Source organism: Mustela lutreola, chromosome 11, assembly GCF_030435805.1.
Source record: "Mustela lutreola isolate mMusLut2 chromosome 11, mMusLut2.pri, whole genome shotgun sequence".
NCBI classification, from domain to species: Eukaryota; Metazoa; Chordata; class Mammalia; order Carnivora; family Mustelidae; genus Mustela; species Mustela lutreola.
Genome location: NC_081300.1, coordinates 92,831,809 through 92,853,578, shown reverse-complemented (window position 1 = coordinate 92,853,578; position 21,770 = coordinate 92,831,809). Strand labels below are relative to the sequence as shown.

The 21,770-nt window shown below is 45.8% G+C and overlaps 1 protein-coding gene and 1 long non-coding RNA gene across 3 annotated transcripts in view; one reads left to right on the top strand and one right to left on the bottom strand.

Moving 5' to 3' along the window:
- The window catches only part of PTPN11 (protein tyrosine phosphatase non-receptor type 11), an 87,786-nt gene extending 83,571 nt beyond the window's left edge, over positions 1 to 4,215 (top strand). For both annotated transcript variants that reach the window (XM_059139098.1, XM_059139097.1), the window contains exon 16: positions 279 to 4,215. The gene's annotated coding sequence lies outside the window, so the exon portion shown is untranslated. The remainder of the gene's footprint in view (positions 1 to 278) is intronic.
- A 15,080-nt stretch (positions 4,216 to 19,295) lies between these two features.
- LOC131811685 (uncharacterized) lies at positions 19,296 to 21,511 on the bottom strand. The gene is made up of 3 exons (XR_009346071.1): positions 21,356 to 21,511; positions 19,679 to 19,932; positions 19,296 to 19,476 (listed from the first exon to the last, which is right to left on the bottom strand). It is a non-coding gene; the product is annotated as an uncharacterized LOC131811685 (long non-coding RNA).
- Positions 21,512 to 21,770: the final 259 nt, after the last annotated feature.

Sequence of the window (21,770 nt, the reverse complement as noted above, 5' to 3'; positions counted from 1 at the left end):
CCTGGGCCTGCACCTCTCCCTCTCACCTCCACATCCCTTCCAGCACTGTCTCTGGCATCTCCTGTCCCTAGTATGTCTCCTCCCTCAGTCACCTCTATAGACAGCGACCCAGGTTGTGAGGGATGTTGGAAACTCCTAGTTTCAATGTTGCAAGTTGAAATTCCCATCTCAATGGGTAGTACATTTAGAAGATTTGAATGCACTTGAAAATGGTTTAATGCCTTTGAGAAACTTTTAGATGTGTGCTCCTTAAAAATTCTAGCTTATTTCTTCCCCAGATGTGGACCTTTACCCTCTCCCTGAAAAGATCAAGAACAGATGCAAGAAAGTACATGCGAAGAATGAATTTGAATTTGGAAGGCTTGTGTTGTGGTTGACTACCTTTGGATAAGCAAAGTTCAGAACCATTTAAAGACCACTATATTCTAACTCGACAATACCTGATTACCAATTACTCATTTCCTCAGATAAGAAGAAATCATCTCTACAATGTAGACAGTGTTATATTTTATAGAATTTTATTTTAAATTGAGGAAGCCGTTAATTGTGCTTTATATTTTAATGATGATGGTGATTCAAATTCTACTTATTGGCATTTTCTTTTCTTTTTATGACCTTAAAAATTCAATTATTTTTCTCCTTGTGAGGGATGACAGGGCTTTTATAAGAGGAAAAACGTTTTGGAAAAGGTGACAATATCCCGTGGGAGTGAGAACAGTTTCATTTATCATTGCTTATCCAGTAGTGGATAATTCATTTGATGGCCTCTTTTTTTGGCTAAATGATAATTAAGCCAGTGGCCTCAGCCTGTCAGAGGTCGACTATCTACCTTTGCATTGCCATTAAAAAATCATGGGAAAAAAGAATCATGGAAAATTGGGAGAAAAGATGTGTTTTCTTCTTAGCAGATGACCAGGCTGAGAAGGATGTGGTGGGGAAATGGTTGTCACGTTTTCTTTTCATTTGAGTCATTGTCTCGTATTTGGGGGGGAGAAAAAGCGCATGTGTGGATAACCAGCCAGCGTTGTGGTTATCGATTGTTGGTGACAAACCACCCCAAAGCGCAGCGGCTGAAACAATACTTCTCGTGTTCGCCTCCTCCCTGTTCTTCAGCCTGGGCTGGGCTCCTCTGAGCTGTTCCTGTCCTCTGGCCGGTGTTACCCGTGTGGTCAAGGGTGGGTGGGCTTCTCTCTGCAGGTCCCCGGCCTTTCCTTCTGCGTGCGATGGCTCCAAGTGGCCCCGCCAGCAGGGTAGCCGGCCACCTACATGGCCGCTCAGAACTCCCAAGGGTATCAAGCAGTAATGGCCGGGCCTGCTTAAGACTTAAACCCAGAACTTCCACTGCCCTCTCGTGATTAAAGCATCCCAGGGCCAGCCCAGATTCGGGAAGGGGGATGGCACCAAGGCATGGAGCGGAGAGGTGTGATCCACGGGGGGGGGGGGGGGCCCAGAGTAATGGGCTGTCAGAAGCAGTGCCACACGAGAACAGCAATGGTTAGAAGGAGAAGCTGCTCGTGACCTTCGGAAGTGGAAGCTGCTTGCGATTGCTGGTGTAAGCTGGAAGTCAAACTAACAAATAGAGGGCCTTCTAGAAGCTTCCACTTCTGCTGGCTCTGAGCATATTTTCTGAACCAGCGCTTTGGGAAACTGGTCTCTAAGGAGGGCTGTGTTGAGCAGAACCACCCCACCCCGAGGCTCCGGCGGAGGGTGGCGCTTCCTCCCCGCGTGCGCGGGTTCAGTCCGACGCCACCGCCCCTCTGACTGAGTTAGCAGTGGCTCATTTTTGTTCTAGTCAAGCAGTAGGATTTGCTACCGTTCTACCTGAAGTGCCTTCTCCAAAGACATCCTCTTTGCCCTGTGTGTGGAATCATCCTTCGGTGAGTGTGTTTCAGTGAAAGAATCACTGGTTGACTTTGTAAAGACGATAAAGTGCCATGGCGGCTTGGCCATTAGGTTATGGTCTCCTTGCGCAGTCTTCTTGCTTTGGCTCCCGACCGGTCTAGCCCCGCAAGTGCTTCGATTCTGAGGTCTTTACCTCCTGTGAAGTCTTGAGGTAGTTTGGAAACTGCCTCCGCCGCCATTTTCACAGACAAAATGCACATTGACGCTCCCCCCAACACCCACCCCCCAACCCAGTGAACCTAGAATGGCTTTAGAACACTGGTATGGCCCAGAGGTAATCACCTTCTAAGGGGAATGTCAGTGACTACTGTCTTCTTGTCAAGCGTGTAAAGCGAGAGATTCCAGTTCAGTATTTGCAACAGGGCTCTTGAATCCTGCTCCTTTTATTGCATTGTCGCATTGAATTCTCCTTCTTTGCCTTGATTTTGTGCTATAGTTGAGACTCTGGACTTTGAGGGCAAAGTCTTTCACCAGCATACAAGGGTTTGATTGTACAAATTTACCTGCTGCATTAATGTCTCCGCCTGTAGCTTAAGATGGAGTTACTCCGTGCTCAGAACAGAATCGCCTGATCTAGGCTAGCTTTGCTTGTTACAGGACATTGATTTCGTTTAGATTTCCCTCCACGAAGTCAGCCAGCTATCATGTTATGTAAACCTCTGCCAAGACAAGATTGTCGTAGCCCCTAGGTTGCTCAGGTTTGTCATGTGTCCGGTGAAGAGGGGATTGCAGGGTCTCAGATCTGAGATTCCTCTCCACGAGATGGAATCGGGGAGAGGGGTGATGAAAGTGTGGGGAGCTGGAGGTGCAGGTGTTAAAAAAGTTGTGGAAATGGAAGTTCCAAAGAGGAGGTTTGTGAGGAGGTCAGAGGTGCGGGGCCCGCACGTGGTGAGAACTTGAATAGGTTGATCAGATTACCTGGCAAGTAGGTGTGATAGATACAGGGAAGAAGTCTGCTCCTGGGTTGCTGGTAGACATTAAATTTGCACAATATCCTGTAGCTGGTGGAGTATTTTAAAATGATAAGCATAGGGTTTTATATTTGGGGTGAAGAAATTATCTGACACATGGTATTGGGGTTTCTTTTTAAAAAGCCAAATTTCAGAGTCCTAAGAGTTTTTTTTTTTTTTAAATAATATAAAGACACCTCACCTCCAGTGGATGACCCTCCTGAAAATCATGATCCTCTCTCCCATTGAATCAGTGACTTTTCAGAGGTGGCAAAATGGGCATGAGAAAATTGCTGTCTGACTTTCTTGGTGTTTGTGCATTTTTTATGGAGCCCAGTTGCTTTGGAACAGCCAAGAAGATTATCAAGATTCTTTTTAGGGGTACCTTTACTGGGGATCTGAAGAACTCATACAACATCCTGGGTTATTTCTAGTTTGGGGGAATGTGGAAAGGTATGCAATTGTGAAGTGTTTTGTTGTAGCTTATTAATCCATGAGGGGAATTTAGACTGTAGACATAAGGACACACCCAGTGCAGTTTCTGTTTTCTGTATGTTGTTGGGGGAATAAAGTTTTGTATAGCAAGCACATGGCCTCCCTGATTTCAGAATGCCTTTATTAGAATCTGTATTAGCCCTTAATGTTGTTGAAACCTTTCTCCCTCTTCCTCCTGAAAATACAGTTTATTGTTTCTTCTATCATTGAAAAGTTTGTTCTTTTTTCACTATGGGCAGTTCACACAAGGCAAAAATATTAAACAGTTGGTTTTAGTGTGTTGTATAACTTTGCTGTATATCAAACTAATTTTTACAAGTTTTCATCCTAAACCTCAAATCATGTAATTAATAATTTGCCTGTTTATTTATGACATAATTGTGATTCTTTTATTAATAAAAGCTAATGGAAAAGGATCCTTTATTAAGCTGATGACTAGACCTACATTTAATTTTCCTGCAGTATATGAAGTATTGTACCAGAGTATTAAAAGATATGTAATATTTTATTGATAAATCTATCCTTTAAAAGGAATACGTTTTAGGATGTCATCATTTTGATGTGAATCATGTAAATGTTGATAATATGCACTGTTTATTATACATTTAGTGTTTCGAGAGATTCACTTAATTGCCTTTTTGCCCATGTATTATGTAGTCTGTTTGCAATTGTTTTTTTTTTTAAAAATGACATGAAAAGAATAGTTTATGTAGAGAAACATTAGTGGATGTTAATTGTCTCCCCACCTCTATTTATGGGTGTTAGTTCAGTTGCATTGCTAGTTGCAAAGCCGTATTATCAGAGTAAACGTGTATTTGTAAACTGTATGGGAACTAAAAATTAGGAATAAAACCATTTTCTTATTTTATGGTATTAGTCATTTACTTCATTGGAAATGTCCAGGAAAAACCGGGATGATAGGTCCCTCAACCTCTTCCACTAGCCAAATGCTGACATTTAGCAGCTCTTATCTGGAAGGTAACTGGGAATACAGAATACATGAGTCAGTTCCTCAGGCATTCATTCAGTGCCCACTCTGACTAGCTTCGGGAGACAGGCAGGGGATGCTATTTGCAAGAACTTAGGAGTAAGTAACGAATAGAAAGTATGTCTATAAAATATAACAGGAAACAATCAGGAAACATACAATGTAAATGGTACCCGACGGGGCTGTGGAGTGCCGATGATAGAAGAGGGTCGTAGGAGTAAATTGTGTACCACAGGACACTGTCTTGTCCCTTTAGGTTTTGTTTTTTTTTTTTAAAGATTTATTTATTTATTTATTTGGCAGAGATCACAAGTAGGCAGAGAGGCAGGCAGAGAGAGAGAGGAGGAAGCAGGTTCCTGGAGCTGAGCGGAAAGCCCAATGCGGGGCTCGATCCCAGGACTCTGGGATCATGACCTGAGCCAAAGGCAAGAGGCTTTAACCCACTGAGCCACCCAGGCACCCCTCGTCCCTTTAGGTTTAGGCCACAAGTAAACAAGTCCATTTGCTGCTTTTGACAGCGCCACATGAACATTGGCAGAAAGAAATGGTTTTATAAGTAATGCAATAAGTTCTCAGTTCTCTGTTGTAAATCTAAGAAGAGATTTATGTTACTTATTTACACTGTGAAATATTATTGTCCTCTTGGTCTTGGCCGAGTTACTCAACAGGTATCCGTCAGGTTTGGCTGGTTTCACCCGTGAGACCAGTCCTCTAGCCATTCAAAATAGGGAGCCTGTGGGCAATGCCAGATGCTGCCCCTGTGCTAGACTCGGGCCGAGCAATGACTGGCACAGACATGGTGGCCACCCTCCCAAGGGTGATGTCCTAGTGGGAGCTGGACCTTGCACAGGTCAGTAGCAGAGATTTCCACTGGGATGCAGAAAGTGCTTGAAGATTCGGGCTGCTCAGACACAGCAGGAAAGGCACAGATCAGACAACCACTTCCAAACGATGAGGATTATGAGGAGGGGCTCCGTTGTCTCTCCCAGGGGCACGTAACCTTCCACAGACGGAGGGCCTCTGTGCTGCAGTGCTGGTGACCCTCTGGGGTTCCAGAGGTGGTGCTGGGTGCGCCACCAGCCTGGAGATGCCTCATTCCCCATAATCCTTCTTGAGATCCTGGGCCGTACGTATTTGAGAAGGCATCGGCAATATCTTGTCTTTACGTGTTGTGAAAGAGCCTTCCAGTTCTACGCACAAGGAACATTCTTCGTTCCCACGCACAAGGAAAGCCCCGAGAAAATGTGCGGATTAGAGACAAAGCGGGAATTCCCGTAACAAATCAATTGTGGATGGAGAACTGAGGATTGGATGGACTCGATCATCTTGTCAGTGAAAAAGCTTCTGAAGAAAGTCCCTACTCATTGCTGGGCACTGCTACATATATGCTTTGCATGCAGCCATTCGCTTTGGCTCTGGGAGAGGCCACACAAAGGGACCGTCAGGACCTCGAGTGAATGGCTTCACTGCAGGTGCCATTTCCCGCCCAGGAGCTGGCGATGCTTCCAAAGAACTGAATTTGCGAAATGATAATGAGTCTGAAATAGAGATTTGCTGTTTTATCAATAGCAGCAGTTACCAACGAGTTGATACTCATGTCATTTGAGGTCAGACAATTGAAATCCTGAAGTGACATCATGATATAAAATACCGCTTCTAAAATGAAGGTTGTGAGAAAGTGATACTGCCCGATAAAGCCTGCCGGCAGCGTATGCACAAAGGGATTGCAGATTTGAAGTCCTCGCTACCTGATAAGACTGTATGGTTATACTGGACTGGCAGGGATTTGGGCTTCAGATTCTCTTCCATTCAGCAAAGATGAAATCCACACCCCAAGGGGCCTAGTCTCCGAGGAATGGATGAACAGAACTAACTGTTCCCACTTTCGAGGCACTGGGTCTAATTGGAGGGAGGCAGATAGTTCTAATTGGACTGGAGTAGACAGTGTCCAGGTTGTTAATGTCAAGTGAAAGTTACATAGGAGTGGATTAGAGGGGAATTAGAATTCAGTGGTGGAGGTCGTTTGAGCTTCTTCCTGACCAGTGGGGAAACCTGTGTGTTTGTGTGTGTGTGTGTGTATCTCTTTCTAAAAATGAACTTGCAAGCAATAGCTGTTTCTCTGCTCAACTCTTGCTTCTCCATCACTGAACAAAGGAGAATGATTCTCTGTATTGTGATTCATATGGATGGCCTTTCTAGCACTTTTGGGACACATTTTTGCAACAAAATGGAGTACATGTTTACATGTTTTAGTGTTTCCATTCTCTGTGTATCTATACACTGCATTTTTAACCGTTCAGTTCTTGATGTCTAAATTCACTATTTTCGATAATCTAGGCCAGTTTTGCTGGGACTTCCTCGTATAATCGAGAGTGTACATTATGGTTTGGAACGAGCCATTTCACTCTGTAATCATCACCAACATCACATTTTTTAAGGGAGAAATCAAATTCATGTCGTTGGGGCAAGGATTTTTTTTTCCTGCATCGCGTTTTCATAGACTCGCACAAAGCAAAGTTAAATCGTCATTTAGTTAGGGCGCCTGGCTGGCTCAGTCCAAGGAGCTTGTGACTCTTGATTTCAGGGTTGTGGACTTGAGCCCTGTGTTGGGTGTGGAGATAACTTAAATAAATAAAAAACTTTTAAAAGTTGCAGTTTAGCTTTACAATTAACAAAGTTCCTTTATTAAGAATGATAACACTATATTCAAGCAGGGCTATTCATGGAGAATTCAGGTGGCCTGAGCCCCCGAGTTTCATCAGTGTGGCTGAGTCTTGGAAATGATAGCATTTGAATGTGGCCTCATGATTCAATCTCGTGTGCAATTCGGTCTCATTTGTTTTCAGACTAACTCTGTCGTAGTAAAATACACAAAACATAAAATTGACCATTTTAACCATCTTTAAGTGGACAGTGCGGTGGCCTCACATGCATTCACACTGTTGTATGGCAGTGACGACCGTCCATCTCCAGAAGCTTATCATTGTCCCAACCAAAACTCTACACCCATTCACCAACATGACTTTGTTTTTATAGGGTTCCCCTCCTGAGGTTTAGGGCCCTTCTGAATTTTGGAATTTTGTGTATTTTTGAATCGGTAACACATTCACTTAGAACAAAACGTAAAAGGTTCAGTAGAGGGGTGCCTGGGTGGCTCAGTGGGTTAAAGCCTCTGCCTTCGGCTCAGGGCATGATCCCAGGGTCCTGGGATTGAGCCCCGCATCGGGCTCTCTGCTCAGTGGGGAGCCTGCTTACCCCTCTCTCCGCCTACTTGTGATCTCTCTCTGTCAAATAAGTAAATAAAATCTTAAAAAATAAAAAGGTTCAGTAGAGCACACAGGGAAATAGCCCTCCACGCCTTTCTCCCACGGAGAGTTTCCCATCATACCCCAAGGACAGTGAGCAACTTTGAACACATGTCCTACCATGGGTAAGTGCTGGTTCCAACGGGTCTTATACTTCTTACTAGGACAGGTAATGCTGAGTTGTCCTCTAGTGAGGCTAAACCTGCTTTATCCCTAGCAGCCCGTTGCCTCACGCTTTCATCTGCTTGGCATTTGTCAAGCCTGCACCTTGTCTGCCCGGTGGGTAAAAAAATCATAGCTCGATGTAATTCTGATTGCATTTCTCACGAAAGTGAGGCTGAGCATTTTTATGCCTTTCTGTGAACTCTTCATTTCGCTTGACTTTTTAAGAAAAAAGATTTTATGTATTTATTTGACATACAGAGAGAGAGAGAGATCACAAGTAGGCAGAGAGGCAGGCAGAGGGAGAAGGAGGGGAAGCCGGCTCCCCGCCGAGCAGAGAGCCCGATTCGGGGCTCCATCCCAGGACCCTGAGATCATGACCTGAGCTGAAAGTAGAGGCTTTAACCCACTGAGCCACCCAGGCGCCCCAACATTTTTTCTATTTAGTTCTGGATCTGTCTTGTTTTGAGTTTAGGAATAAACCTCTGTTTTTCTAATTTATTTTATTTTATCTTTCCGCAACCTCCAGGGGAATAAAGATACCGAATTCTCTATAACTGACTGAGGTGGCTGGAATTACTGAGTCCCCAGGATCCCTTTCTGTTAGCTACTCTTCCGTAGGTGTGTGCGGGATATACCTGTCTGGGCTGGGAGTTGTGGTTTTGGTCTTGCTGTGATTGTAATTCTCAGGGTGGGGGAAAGAGGGCACCAGCTCGGGAAACGCGTTCTTAGCATCGGGTCTCTACATCAGCCGCCACGTGGGGCTGGTCTTAATTGTCCCAGCAGCTGGGCTGAGAATGGCTTCAGATTTTCTTTCTTTTTATAACCCCCTCAGCTCGAGTCAGACCCACAGACGGGTCTGTTAAATACAGGCTTTGGATTCCAATGGTCCTCTGCTCTCCAATGGCTTTGTATCATGCTCAGAATCAAATCCCAGTTCCTTACGGGGCATCTGGAGTGGACAGAACTTCCCTGCATGGGACTCTCTTCCATATCTTATTTTATTTATTTATTTTTTAAGATTTTATTTATTTGAGAGTGGGCTAGTGAGAGAGAGCAAGAGCGTACAAGCAGGGGGAGAGGGAGAAGCAGACTCCTTCTGGGGCATTGAGCAGGGAGCCTGATGTGGGGCTCCATCCCAGGACCCTGGGATCATGACGTGAGCTGAAGGCAGATGCTTAAGGGCTGAGCCACCCAAGTTGCTCCTCTTCTCCATATTTTAGAGTATTTTGCATCCCTGGACCTGACCTGGTAAACGTCAGTGGTGCCCACAGTCCCTGTGGCAACCACAAGTACCCGCATGCATTACCAAATTCCCCTGGAGGGGGTTAGTACCTCCCCTGGCTGTGAAGCTCTGTGTGATTCTCTAGCCTCTGTCCATGCTGGGAGCTCCCTACAGTCATGTACTCATGACATCTGCCAAGTCGATTTCAGCAACAGGCCATTTGCACGTGCTGATCCTCTTTGCTGAAATGCTCTTCCTCCGGATCTTCACACGGCTGACTTCTTGTCGTTTCTATTTCAGTCCAAAAATACCCTTCTGTGCCACCCTAAGCAAAGTGGAGACCTCTCAAGACACTCTCTGTTATGTCCCTGTGTCTTGTGTTCACCACAGCACGTCGCTACCTCCAGTTACCTGCTCTGTTTATTTGTTAGTTCATTCTCTTCTCCACTAGAATGTCAGTTCCGAGAGGACAGGGACTTTGTCTTGTTCTTCGCTGGATCCCTGATTGCTGCATTAACAATTTAACACAAACATAGTGGCTTAAAACAACACAAACTTGGGGCACCTGGCTGGTTCAGTTGGTAGAGCATGCGACACTTGATCTCGGGGTTGCGAGTTTGAACCCCACATTGGGTGCAGAAATTACTTAAAATCTTAAAAAAACACAAACTCACTATCTTACGGTTCTGGAGGTCAGAAATGTGAAATGGGTTTCACTGGAGTACAGCTGAGGTTTAGGAGGGATACATTCCTTCTGGAGGAAGGAAAATTCACTCCCGTACCTTTTCTACCTTCTAGAGGAGGCCTCCCACACTCTTTGCCTCCTGGCCCCTTCCTCTATCTTCAAAGCCACAAACAGCTGGTCACATCTGATGCTGACATTCCTGACTCCTTATTTCACTTATAAGGACCCAAATGATTATATTGGGCCTACCCAGATAAACCAGGATAATCTCCCCACCTCAAGACTCTTAATTTGGGGCGCCTGGGTGGCTCAGTGGGTTAAGCCACTGCCTTCGGCTCAGGTCATGATCTCAGGGTCCTGGGATGGAGTCCCGCATCGGGCTCTCTCTCTCAGCAGGGAGCCTGCTTCCTCCTCTCTCTCTCTGCCTGCCTCTCTGCCTACTTGTGATTTCTCTCTGTCAAATAAAAAAATAAAATCTAAAAAAAAAAAAAGACTCTTAATTTAATCACACCTACATAGTCCTCTTCCATGTTAAGTACATGACACTCTGATCTCCTGCTGTTGCTTCCCATTGGCTCAATCCGTTGACCTCACCTTCCATCGGCCAACTCACCTGTAAACCAGAGAGCCAAGGTGTCCAGGTGCTGGAGTCCGTAGGGCAGAGAATGGATCTGGGGTGGGGTGAGGGGGTAAAGAGAGAATAAAAAGCCCACCGGAGCTTCCGCACTCAAGGTGCAGTCTGCAACCGACACCATCACCACCCGGGGTGCAATGCCGTCTCAGGTCCGACTTCAGCCCTACTGAGTCACAACCTGCATTTTTTACAAGATCACCAGCGGATGCATAGGCACATTTGTAGTTTGAAACGTGATGCACTGGGGGATTTCTGAGCCGCTAAATGCCACTGGAAATGATACTCAGGCTTGGGTCAGTTCATGTCTGCAGACATGCAGTTGAGGATCACCTGACGTCACAAGAGCAGCCACGAGGAGTAAGAAAAACCCAAAGGCTTGGTTTCAGAGAACAAGACAAGCGTTATTCCACAGCAACTTGGAAAAGGCTTCAGATATTCTTAGATATCACATCTACCAAGACCAAGTTTGTGAAATCCCAAGCATATGTGAAATCCGTCTAACTATGGGAAGAGAAGGGGAAAGAATTTTAAAGGAAGCAAACTCTAAAATTAAAGTCTGTTCAGGAGGTGACAGATGTCTGGTTCCTGATAGATTCCTAGACTTGTAAAAGCAATTTCTTTCCCATCATCATTCATACATGTTTGATTGCTGATTTCCATATTACCCTGTGCGCCCCCCCCCGCCCCGCATTAAAATCAATTTCTGTCTTTTTAAAGGGTTGATTCCCCCAAGGGTTACTTTGTATGAAGTTTTTAGAAAATGCCATCCCTTAACATAGCCTGTTCCTGTGTATACAGATTTACCTGTTGATGGCACATAGCAGGGAAGATGTGAATAAAATTCATGGGTTACTTTCGGGTTTACACAGCCCTTAGAAAAGGTCATTGTTGAGCAAAAATATTTTACTTTTATCGTCAATTAGTACTGCAAATCCTTCACTAGTCTTCCTCCTTGGCACAAAATGCAAAACTTAACTCAGACACACCTTGAATGTGCCAACATGCTTTTGTTTTTTTTTGTTAATGGCTTTTATTTTTTGCTTTTTGGAAAGATTTTATTTATTTATTTGACAGAGAGAGAGAGACAGAGGCAGGCAGAAGGAGAAGCAGGCTCCCTACTGAGCAAGAAACCTGATGTGGGACTCGATCCCAGGACCCTGGGATCATGACCTGAGCCGAAGGCAGATGTTCAATCGACTGAGCCACCCAGGTGTCCCTGCTAATGGCTTTTAATCTTGGGAACAGAAATGGGTCGATCATGTCCTCTGCTTTGGAAAAGTGGGAAATTGCTTCAATCTGTTAAGTGGGTGTTTTGAAAGAGGTGAGACTGGGGGTAGGCAGAGAATAAAGACCCAGTCCTGAGTCCTGCCTGTGAGACTTCGGCAAGTAACAAGATTTCAGAGCCTCCCTGAGAAAGGGGCTGACCATCACAATGTACTTCCCATGCAGCTGTGCAGAATCAGTGAGTTAGTAGACATACACAAACAAGAACAGCCATTCATTTATAGGGGCAAAGCAATGGAAGATGCCCCAAATGGCCCCTTCGGCAGAAGAATGGACGGACTCCGTAGGGGGTTTCCCATACGCGGGTGTCTGATAGAGGAGAGGGGTAGGTCACATCAGGGTGGACCCACCATACAAAGCAAGGGACAAGCAAATCATGGAAGAACATGAACAGAATGAGACCATTCATTCTGCCTCTTTGGTACCATAGGAAAGCAATAATGTGATGTATGGAGAAAACAAAATTATTTGTACTGAAACTAGAGAGGAAAATATGGGAAGGATAAGCCCAGTCTCTGGATAGTTGTCACTTTGGCCCGAGGAAGGGAGGAAGATGATGGGATCAGAGAGGGGCCAAGTGGGGTGCCAGAGGCTTTAAAAATGTCTCTTTTGATCGAATGTTTCCATGTTATTAATTTTTATAGCCAATTATAGATCATATGTTTGTAAGATTAAATGTTCCATGTATTCTGTTGAACATTCGAAATATTTCCACATGAAACATGAAGCAGGTTAATTGAGATAATAAATGAGGCCATCAGCTTGTCAGTAGAAAGCTCAGTGATGCAATCAGCTCCATTAATTGCCAGTTGTTACTGTTTATTGAGTGATTACTATATGCAGGTACTGTGCCAAGTGTTTGACCTGCATTTTCTTATTACAGCCACACAACCCTCCAGGAAGATGCTCTTACTGTCTTCATTTTACAGATGAGTGAACTGAGGTAGATAGCCCACACACAGCAGTGGAGCATGTTGTTAAGTGCGAGGCATCAGTGGTGCCGTTATGCTTATATCACTTTATTTCATCTTCCAGCAACCAGGGGTACCACACTGAAAACACGGCTTTCGGGCGCCTGGGTGGCTCAGTGGGTTAGGCCGCTGCCTTCGGCTCAGGTCATGATCTCAGGGTCCTGGGATCGAGTCCCGCATCGGGCTCTCTGCTCGGCAGGGAGCCTGCTTCCTCCTCTCTCTCTCTGCCTGCCTCTCTGCCTACTTGTGATCTCTCTCTGTCAAATAAATAAATAAATAAATAAAATAAAAAAAAAAAAAAAAAAAAAAAAAAAAGAAAACACGGCTTTCTTCCAGGGGTTGGCAAGCTTTTTCAGCAAAGGGCCAGATACTAAGTATCTTGGGCTTTGTGGGCCATATGATGTCTGTTAATGACCATTCAATTATGCTGTTGGAGCAGGACCGCAGCCAGAGACAGTGCATGAATGAGTCCTGCAGTGTGTGCCAATAAAACTTTATTGATGGACACTGAAGTTTGAATTTCGTTTAATTTTTATATGTCCCAGGATTATATTTTCCTTTTGATTTTTTCCAACCATTTAAAAATATAACTTTTTTCCTCTTTCTTTCCTTTTCCTTCCTTTCTTTCTTTCTTTCTTTCTTTCTTTCTTTCTTTCTTTCTTTCTTTCCATTAGCCCATGAGTTATCAAAAAGCAGGCTGGATCTGGCCTGTGGGTTATAGTTGGCCAGACATGACTTTTTTGATGATCATTTCCATGAGGGCAGGAACCCTGTTGACTTTACTCAGCATTGTATACTGACTGAGCTGCTGGTACACCATTAGGGACTCAGTACATGTTTGAGAAATGAATGACTAGAAGTTGATACAACAGAAGTCAGACGATGGTGATGTTTTCTTTCCATTTTTGGCAACTGCCCTTGACATAAGTAGGGGGAGCACTTCTTAGGGAGGCTCTATTAACAATGTCTGTCCTAGACAAACTGGGATACTTGGTTATCCCAATGTTCCCCACTGGGGAGATGGTTCTGCACCATCGTTGGTGCAGAACCATTGACATGCTGTGTCAATGGCCTTTGTGTGTCTGTATTTGCACATGGTTGTGTGTGGATATTAAACAGTTACTGAGTTTCCCGCACAATTTTTAATTTGAAGTCATTCAAACCTGCAAAAGATTTGCAAGAATAATAGATTAGTGCAATCAGTAGTCATCTACTGGTCACCCTGACGGGGCCATTTCTGACATTGTGCCCTGTTTATACTATGTATCTCTCTACCTGTCTGTTATCTATCAATCGATGGATCTGTCGATCTATCATCTATCATTGTTTATCTAAGAACCAGGTACAGACGCCATGACTCTTTACCTTCAGTATGGCAGTGTGCAAGTCCTCACAGCATGGACATCCTCTCTTATAACCACGATGCAATATTCACACTCAGGAAATTGAACATTGATACAACACTGTTGTCTACCATACAGGCAATATTTTCATTTCCCCAGTGGTCCCCAAAATGTCTTTTACAGCCTTTTTTTTTTCTTCTTTTTGAACCAGGAGCTGATCAAAGATCATACTTGGCACTTAGCTGTCTTTTTTATTCAGTCTTTTGGATTTCAGAATAGTTCCCTTGCCTTTTGGTCTTTCATGGCATTTGTATTTGAAAACCACAGGCCATTTGTTTTGTACAATATCTGTCAATTTGGATTTGTTTGATTGCTGCTTATGATTAATTTCAGGTTCAACGTTTTTGGCAAAAATGCCACGTGGGTGATGTTGTGTCCCCAGTGGGTCTCAACTTGAGGCTCAACGTGTCATGTGTCCCTTCAGTGATGACGTTAACCTTGTTCACGTGGTCAAGGCAATGTATCTAATTTTTCCCCTGCAGAGGAGTCTTTTGCCTCCACAGTTAACATCTGCCATTTCTTAACTCAAAGGAAATGCCAGCCAGGAGAAGAACCATTGGAGGTTGTTAGCAGGAAAAGACAAGCAGGTAAAGGCACCTGTCTGACAGGCGCAGTCTGCCGACTTCCAGGTTCTTACAGGTTTAAGGGTGACCGAATTCAGTGGCAGAAATAGCTTATGGCTCCTTGCTTCCTTGCTATATGTATGCAAAGCAGCGCTCGCACTCAGCAACTGTAGATTTATTGATTGTGTTAACTCTCCACGATTCGGTGGTTCAGGCGGGCTGCTGGGTGCGGCAAATCTTCCTCGGTGGTTGCATTAGTTTTCAAATTGTGTAGCTACAAAGACCGGCGGTGGCCAGCCTCCCTTCCTCTATGTTGCCTTTCCAAGGGCAGCAATGCAGACATGTGCCGCTGTGTTTTGGGCCACCATTTCTCTCACCTGACCATTACAATAGTCCCGTAATGGTCCCTCCAACATCTGCCTAGCTCCCTTCCTTACCCCATTCCATTCTCCTTAAAGCAGCCTGCTGTGCATATTACAAAATTCAAATCTGATCACTAACCCTCTCCTTCTTGAAACTTTTCCTATTGTTCTTTGGATAAAAATTCCTAGTCTATTATCTGCCTTGGATGGTCTGGTCCTTATCTTTCTTTTGGAATCATTTTCTTCCACTCTTGCCTGTCATTAGTCTCTGAACCCAGGCCACGATGGCTTTCTTTCTGTTTGATAAAAATGCTTCTGCCTCAGAGCATTTGTGCATGCGTCACCATTCTTGTATCTGAAACATTCTTCCTTTGTTCTCCTACTGAGGTAACTACTAGGGTTGTAGGGTCATTAAAGACAGATCTAATTTTGTGTATGGCTACACCCAGAAGCTCCAAAAAAGTTACTAAAGATTTATCTCTTGAGTCAGCATTGGCTTTCCTAGGCCAACACTGACTTTCTTTCACAGTGGCAAGATGGCTGCCAATACATTTCCAGGCTCAACTCCTACCCCCTCAGCAAGCTCTTAAGAAGAGAGACTACCTCTCCTCTAACAGTTCTTACGAAAAATATGGCGTTGGTTTTAATTAGATTACCACTGGTCGCACGCCCATTGTTGAGCCAATTATTATGGCCAGGAGGATGGAATACGCTCATTGGTCAGGCTTGAGTCATATGACTGCTCTTTGGAAGGGGGTGTGTCTTGGCCTTTCCCAAGCCTCTTGGATTGAGAGTTGGGGAGGCGTAGTCCCAAAAGGAAGCAGGGTCCTATTATCAGAAGAAAAGGAGCAGGTGCTGGGTGGCAAAATAAAAGTTGCTAATTACTGAGGTTGCAAGGGTAACTGAGCTGGCTCGACTGGGCCTAAGGATGAGGTCGGGGAGGTTCTAGTGAGAGGAAGGAGCAGGTTTGTCCCATTAGACTGTGTGTGTGCGTGCGTGTATGTGTGCACACGAGTGCACGTGTGCGAGTGCATGCATGCATGTGGACACATGTGTGTGGGCACATGTATATGTGCATGCCTGTGTGCAAGTGGGTGCATGTGGTTGCATGTGTGAGTATGGGTGTGCACACGAGCGCACGCGTGTGAGTGCATGTGTGCATGTGGACGCATGTGTGTGGGTACATGTAGGTGTGCATGCGTGTGCGCAGGTGGGTGCATGTGTGCATGTGAGTGCATGTGTGAGTGTGGGTGTGCACATGAGTACCTGTGCATGAGTGCATGCGTGCATGTGGGTGTATTATGTGCTATGCATGTGTTCACGTGTGTGCATGTGTGTGCACACATGAGTGCATGTGTACATGTGTGCACACGTGCATGTGTGTGAGAGTGCACATGTGCATGTGTGCCGTGCGTGCATGTGTGGAGGAGGTGCTGAAGGCAGCTGCTCAGAGACCATTAGCTTTTCAGTTCCCTGTTTCTTCAGGTCAGGAACCTGCCTCCTTAGCGCAGTAGACAGCGCGTGAGTCTCATAATCTTCAGGTCAGGAACCCAGACCCTGAAGGGGGGAAAGTAAGTGGAGCACCCTCTCACAGAGACAACCGCTGATTTCACTCCCCCCAGCCTGGCGTTCTAATTTTTTTTATTTGTTACTTTTTCTTTGTCTGGGGGAATGCACATCTGACTGAGTTTTGAACACCTAAGGAGAATATCGCAGGCAATTTTCACGGCAAAGAAAATCGAGTTTCCCGAGGCTAAGAGCAACACTGATTGCAATATACCCGCGTTCATAACCCCTGGGAGGTTGCTGATAAGTCTTTCCTTCTATGGCTCTTTTTTATAAAGGCAGTTTGGCGAAGAGGAAAATATTCGAGCCTCCTGCAAATCATTTTGTGTAACGGACATAGACTACTTCCCACATTTTTATGGAATTTTTACAGAAGCCTTTTCTTTACACATCAGGGTTTTTTATGGCAGGCGCCTAAAGACATGAGCCCATTGAACAGAGCTGGACTGAAGTTCTCGGGTATTCATGTTGGATATAGATTCCCGGAGTCTCTGGGTCCAGAGCCTCTCTGGCTGGGCTGTATTTGTATGGTCTCATCCTTTCCATAGTAACATTATTGGCCACAAAGTGAGGGGGAGAGTAGGTCAAGGGAGAGGAGGTTTGGGGAATGAGAGAGAGTTTCTTCTTTTGGGGGGGTCAAGAGCAGGTCCTAGAGTTTCTTGGGCTCCCTATTTATTGTAAAACTTAAAGTGCAAGAGTGGGAATTGAAGCAGGAAGAGGGGAAAAAAAAAAGTGGCCCAAATGGGCAATTATGAAAATCAACCCCAATTTCTAAAACAGAGGTGCCTCCGTGGGGGAAGGTGGCAATCTGGCTCTTTATTTAGTCAGGGTGGCTGGCAATCAATGTGTTCATTCAAGACAGCCCTGGATGCTTCTGGAAAGGATGTCTTTGGACGCAGACATCTCTGCAGCACAAGCTCAAGTCAGACACCTGTGTGACACCAGGAACAGTCAGCTGTCGCGGCTTACGCTCCAATATTAATTTGCCTGTGCCCTTGGACGGGTGTCTTCCATCTCTTGGACCCGTTTGCCCTGTCACTGGGGTGGGGAACCAGAGAGGATGGCAGCATAGAGCACAAAGCACGATTGTGGTTGACACAAGGACAGAGCTTTAAATCACCGGGCGAAAGCATTCTGCCTCGTTCAGATGTCATTCATTCTCCCATTACCCCAGAAAGAAAACTTCAGCTTGGTGCCAATGTGGCTTTAATGTCTGGTATTTTGCTAATTTCTCCTTCTAACAAAGAAAATTGGATACGACTTTTTTTTTTTTTTTTTTTTAAATTTTGAATTTGCATTTCCCCTCTACCTTCTCTATGTAGCTGGTGAGAACTTGTTTTCCATTTCCAGCAAAAACAACCGCTGCTCGCAACAGTGCGTGTTCTGGGCACTTTTGTAAAGGTTTTACAGTCTTAACTCCTTTCATTCGCTTAAGACATAAGATCCTGTTATTATGTCCACTTTATAGAGGAGAAAACCAAATCACAGAGAGGTGAAAGCACTTGTCCAAGGTCACACAGCTAGTGGGTACCAGAGGCAGGATTTGAATCCAGAAAGCCTGCTTCCAGAGTCTGTGCCTCAATGATTCTCCTTTGCTGAGGCATGATTTTCTTTGAAAACATATTCAAGAGAAAGGCGGGGGTGCTAGGTGAGTGTCTGTGTAAATGAAAACATTTGATAAATAATAAAGCATGCACAATGATGAGCATATGGCGACACGGTGACCATGGTTTTGAGTCACAGAAGCCTGGGAAACGTTGGGTACTGTAGAAATCTGGAATTCTGCACATGAGGAAAATGCCTGCATTAGACATGGAAAGAAGCCAGATGGGGGCTCCTGAGTATATTCTAAGCCACAGCTCTGGTAGCTTCCAGAATTGCTTGTCTAGGATGAGAAATGGCTTCCTCTGACGGCCATGGAGCCGGGCGACTCCCTTGAAGGGTGCTGGGCAGGTCGGACTCCTTCCGTCTGACCTTGCTGGAGGCTGAGGTCTGGGTGCCGCTGCCTCTTGAAGGCGGTTTTCATGTACTGTCCGTGGCACGAGTGTGGGGCGTGCCGGCTGACCTACGGCCAAAGTAATTAATGGGCATTTTGCTCGGCACAGTCACCTCACCTCCCCTTGGGCAGCGCAGACAAGACAGAGGAGTCTTCACGCAGCGGCGCAGACGGCTGTGGGCAGCTCACCTCACCTCGCACGTCATCCCGCCTCCCTCTGCTTTGCCAACACACCCTGCCTCCCAGCCTCACCGGGGCTCCTACCCCAGGCAGCCCTGACCCCTATTCTCTGGCTTACGTTACCCTTAACTCATAATCTCACCTTAACACAGTCCTTACGTGATTCCCCTACTTCTGCCCCTTTTCCGCCCACTCATCCACTCACAGTCCCCCCGCCTTTATTAGGGCATACCAGACAATTAAAAATGGTCCACCTTTAAGGCGTACGCTGTGATGATTTGACATGGGTAGATACAGTGAAATGATGGTCTAGTAACCAGTCATTAGCCCACCTGTCACCTCACATGTTCCCATTTCCAGCCACCCATTTATTCATTTACTCATTCATTTATTCCCCACCCGCCCCCGTACTTATTGAGCATCTATCATGTCAGCTAGGGTTCCCGCAGGAGAGACAAGGCACATGCTCACTGGGCAGCTGGGGAGAGTTGAGTAGAAAGACCTGTTAATGATGCCGGTGCAGTGAATGGCACAGGCCGGCTAGCACAGCAGGGAACCCTTACCCCCGCTGGGGCCAAGGGAGGGAAGGGAGTGTGTGCGGGGGGGACCCAGCGGCGAGGGGCCACCAGTAGGAGCACCTGATAGATCAGGAGGTATGCGACAGTTGTCGGAGCAGGGAAGGGTCAGAAGGAAACGCCCCAGCTTCTTCCTCTCCTGCTTTCCTGGCTCCTCCTGGACCACTCCATATTGCCTCCACAACATGGAGCTCGGATGGCCCCCGAGGCCATGCATCAGCACATAGCCGCTGTCACAATAAAGAGAAAAGTGAAATGTATATTTTACTTAAGGCTCCTTCAAAAGAGGAAGAACAAAAGTTGAGAGGTCTTGGTCTTAGAAGCAGATAAAGAATAAACATTTTTCTCGGTGGAAATAATGGTTTTCCTAGAGGCTTAGTGGGGCTGGGACAAAAGAATTCAATCTAAGACATCATTAGGAGGCAAACCCACCTGATTTTGCTGCATATTATGTCTGGCTTCTGTAAGGCAGAACTCACTGTAATCGCTATAACTTGCTCTCATGGAGGCTCAGAGAGGGCAAGAGGTTTGCTCAAGGACACACAGCTTGTTTGTCAGTACAGAGCTGGGGCCGGAACTCAGGCCTCCGGTTTCCTCGCTGTACACTTGTTCCATTTTATCATCATCTGTGAAACTGTCTTCAGTTGCTCCCTCTCTCTGGGGACAAGTCCGAGTCCTCGCAGTCCCTGGAAGAAAGTGCGGTGTTGTTTTTTAATCTCCCTGGCTGCATTTCATTTTTTCCAAGTGTTAATGGCACTTCCCATCATGCAATGCTCCAAACAAATGCTGGATTGTCTTCTTGGCCCTTTGCCATGTCAGAGAGTTCAAAACATGATGGTTTCGTCATCTGCCCCTGAATGCAAATTTTCATTCCAGCAGCCTCTGCCACGAGCAGGTTGGTCAGATCTGAACCCGCCATTCCTCCTCCCTCCTTTGGTTCCAAGTCACAACTTTCCCATTTGTCAGGGGTGACGTCTTCTATTTGGGCTCCCAGGTGGTCAACCCTTGGGTCAGTAAGTCTCTGGATCTTCTCTCTGTCCAACTTCTTTGGCTTTTCAGTTCTTGCTGAGCAGTGTAGACTAGTGGTTTAAAAATAGTGCAAAGGATGGGGAATGTTGGCATCAGAGAGACCTGGGTTCAGATCCTGTTTCTGCTACTCTTCCATCTGTGAGATGCAGGACAAGCTTCAGAGGCTCATCAATCCTCAGTTCCATGTGTCATCCTGATCTCCCTTCCACAGAGGGCATGTTGCCAACAGCCTCTTTGTTCTCCCCTTCGGGGATCTCTAAACAGGAGAGCCACCTTGCTTCTGTCCCTTTCCAGGCCAGCCTACAGCTCAGGCCCCATCAAGGAGGAGCATGAAGGCCCGGCCATCTGGACCCACTGGGGACATCACTGCGTTAGTACTGCAACTCCCTGTGGGGTAGGCGGAGGGTGTGGTTCGTCCTGTATCACGCTCTGCTTCCTCTTTGCCCACTCCTGCTTCCTTCCCCAACCTTGCACAGGGATTCATCCCAAGGGTCCTCCTTAGTAAGAACTGATATGCTAAACTGTGTCTCAGAGTAGGTTTTCTGGGACAGTGGATGGTCATCACACCCATTCCCAACTGACTCACCCTGGGACTTTGGCCATGTCTCCCCCTTCCTATCTGTGAAATGGGAAAAATGCCTACTTTTTTTTTTTTTTTAAGATTTTATTTATTCAGGGGTGCCTGGGTGGCTCAGGGGGTTAAAGCCTCTGCCTTCAGCTCATGTCATGATCCCAGGGTCCTGGGATCGAGCCCCTCATTGGGCTCTCTGCTCAGTGGGGAGCCTGCTTCCTCCTCTCTCTCTGCCTGCCTCTCTGCCTACTTGTGATCTCTGTCTGTGAAATAAGTGAATAAAATCTTAAAAAAAAAAAAAGATATTATTTATTCAAGCAACAGTGAGAGAGAGAGAGAGAGAGAGCCTGAGCCCAGGGAGGGAGGTGCAGAGGGAGAGTGAGAAGCAGGCTCCCTGTTGAGCAGGCAGCCTCATGGCTGGGCTCCATCCCAGAACCATGGGATCATGACCTGAGCCAAAGGCAGATGCTTAACCGAGTGAACCACCCAGGTGCCCTGATAATGCCTACCTTTCACCATGGTTGGGAGGATCACATGCCGTCATAGATATGAGGGGCCTGGGGCACAGAGTCTTCTTCTCCTTGGGCTAGTGACTGTTCCTCTTTGGGCCTCAGTTTCACAGTCTGTCAAAGGAAGGGGTGGGGTTAGATCGGTGGTTTCCACGGCTGGCTGCATATCGGGCTCACTGAGGTAGCTTGTTCAGGTCCAAAGCCATGGGAGTGGCACCAGCACCGAACAGAGAATTAATCAGATCTTGAATAAATGAATGAATGAGTACTTCTGAAGAACTTAGGGCCTTTGAAAACACTTCATTCTTTAAAACATTTCCACTCTTTTAAAATATTTTTATTTATTTATTATTTGAGGGAACGAGAGTGCGAGAAGGGGCAGGCAGAAGGAGACAGAGAAGCAGCCTGCCCGCTG